Below are 2,568 nucleotides of genomic sequence, written 5' to 3'. Positions count from 1 at the left end.
CCCACACAGTTTCTTAACATGGCTGAAGGGAACGTTCTGGAAATTCTGGCCGGCCTAAACACAGACAGTTAGTTACCTCCAGACATGTCCTCCACCCCCACCCCCCCCTCCCCCCACACCCCAACTCACCCCCCCCTCACAAGTCCCTGCTCTCCCCCTCCCTGACCTTTAACCTTTCCCACGCCGACCAACATGCCCATTCTACACTAGTCCCACCTGCCTGCGTTTGGCCCATAGCCCTCTACACCTCTCCTGTCCAAAAATCTGTCATATTCCCTGCCTCGACTGCCCCCTCTCACCTCATGCCTGTGCCCTCTAGTTTTAGAATCCTCTACCCTGGGGAATAGACTGTGAGCGTTCACTTTATCCGTGACCCTCATGATCTTGTCCACCTCAATAAGGTCACCCCTCAGCCTCCTACACTCCAGAGAGACGGGTCCCAGCCTATCCAACCTCTCCCTGTAACTCAAACCTAGGACCATCCCGACCCCTGACCCGACCCCCAACCCATGACCTCAGGCTCGACCCCTGGCTCGCCCCCTGACCTTCATTCACTCCAACCACAGGTTCACCCCCTGAATCCCAAAACCCACTCACTCCTCAACCCTTGGCTCAAACCGCAACCCCCCACTCCCCGACCCTTGCCCCCCCTGCTCCCTGACCCTTGCTCCCCCCACCCCGCTCCCTGACCCTTGCCCCCCCACTCCCTGACCATTGCCCCCTCCCCTCGATCCCTCTTACCCGCCAGGTGGTGTTGAATTTGTTGATGAGGTTGACAAAGTCGGGGGACAGGGGGTGGGGGGCTGGCGGGGGGGTTGCCATCACCACGGAAACACACACCACCAACAACGACGCCAGCATCTTGCTGCCGGTCTGAGACAGGTCACAGGTCAGTGTCCACCAGCACACTCCCACTCCCCATCCCCTCCGACCTCCTCCTCCTCTCCCTCCTTCACCCCCTTTCCCCTCCTCTCCCCCATCATCCCTCTCCTCCTCTCCCACCCCCTCCCTTGCTGCACTTCCACTTCTCTCTATTCTTGCTCCCTTGCCTCCTCTCCCTAACCCCCACCCACTCCTCTCTCCTCCCACATGCTGTTCTCTCTTCCTGACCCCCTCACCCTCCATCCCCAACGCTCCCTCCCTCTGCCCCCCCCATATCACCCCCTCCTCATCACCTCCCCACCCTCATCTCCCGCCCCCTCCCCCACCCTCTCTCTCTCTCTCCCTCTCTACCCTCTCCCTCCGCAGCCCACCCCCCCCATCTCCCGCCTCCTCCCCACATAATCCTTACCACCTCCCCCTCACCCCCTCATCTCCCTCACCAACCCCCCTCTCCCCCCCCCCATCTCCCACACCCCCCCCCCCCTCCATCTCCCTCACCCCCCCCCATCTCCCACACCCCCCCCCCCCTCCATCTCCCTCACCCCCCCATCTCCCACACCCCCCCCCCCCTCCCTCACCCCCCCATCTCCCACCCCCCCCCCATCTCCCTCACCCCCCCATCTCCCTCACCCCCCCATCTCCCTCACCCCCCCATCTCCCTCACCCCCCAACTCCCACCCTCACCCCCCCCTCTCCCCCCCCCCCCCCCATCTCCCACACCCCGCACTCCTCACCTCCACTCCTGTCTCTGGGGCTGGGATCGCTGCTTCCGCCTTGCAGCTGAGTCAGAGTCACATGACCAGCGCCTGAGTCAGCTCAGCTGACCCGTCACATGTAGCAACTTGTGGCCGCGGGGGAGGGAGGGAGAGAGAGGGTGAGAGGGGGGAGTGGAGGGGAGAGGGGGAGAGAGGAGGGGAGAGTAGAGGGGGGAGTGGAGGGTGGAGAGGGGGAGCGTAGAGGGGGGAGAGGAGGGGAGAGGGAGAGAGGAGGGGAGAGTAGAGGGGGAGAGGGGGGAGTGGAGAGGGGGAGAGGGGGAGTGGAGAGGGGGAGAGAGGAGGGGAGAGTAGAGGTGGGAGAGGAGGGAGAGAGTGGGGGAGAGAGGAGGGGAGAGTAGAGGGGGGGTGGAGAGGGGGAGAGAGGAGAGGAGAGGGAGAGGGGGAGAGGGAGAGAGTGAGGGGGAGAGATAAGGGAGAGAAGAGAGGATGTGGGGAGAGTGAAGAGGATGTGTGGGAAGGGGAGAGGGGACGAGAGAGGGTAGGGTGGGGTGGGGAGAGGATGGATGGATGGATCGATACCAGAAGAGAGTGGGCAGGGAAGAAGGAAGGAAGTGGGGAGAAGGGTAGGGAACGGGGGAGGGGAAGGAATGGAGGGGTAATGTGAATGGAACAGGAGGGGAGTGGGGAGAAGAAATGAGGTAGGGCGTGGATGAAGGGAGGGTGGAGGTTTGAGCTTTCAGTGAGGGGGGATGAGGAGACAGGGAGCCAAAGAATGGAATGGTGGGTTGGTGGGACGGGGGGCTGGGGGGGGGGGGGGGGGGCAGATACTAGCATGGATAGCAGGTTGGCTGGATGGCAGAAGGCAAAGGGTGGCAATAAAGGGGGCTTTTCTGGTTGGCTGCCAGTGACTAGCGGAGTTCCGCAGGGCTCGGTGCTGGGCCGCTACTCTTCACGTTGTATATTAATGATT

The 2,568-nt window shown here is 62.9% G+C and overlaps 1 long non-coding RNA gene across 1 annotated transcript; it reads right to left on the bottom strand.

Moving 5' to 3' along the window:
* Nucleotides 1-1,683, bottom strand: LOC116969723. Its single transcript, XR_004410906.1, has 4 exons — nt 1,617-1,683; nt 933-938; nt 742-873; nt 1-54 (listed from the first exon to the last, which is right to left on the bottom strand). It is a non-coding gene; the product is annotated as an uncharacterized LOC116969723 (long non-coding RNA).
* Between the last annotated feature and the right edge of the window lie 885 nt (nt 1,684-2,568).

This window comes from Amblyraja radiata, unplaced genomic scaffold (assembly GCF_010909765.2).
Source record: "Amblyraja radiata isolate CabotCenter1 unplaced genomic scaffold, sAmbRad1.1.pri scaffold_1063_ctg1, whole genome shotgun sequence".
Lineage (NCBI taxonomy): Eukaryota > Metazoa > Chordata > Chondrichthyes > Rajiformes > Rajidae > Amblyraja > Amblyraja radiata.
The sequence above is the reverse complement of the archived record's forward strand: the minus strand, read 5'-3'. Positions and strand labels throughout refer to the sequence as shown.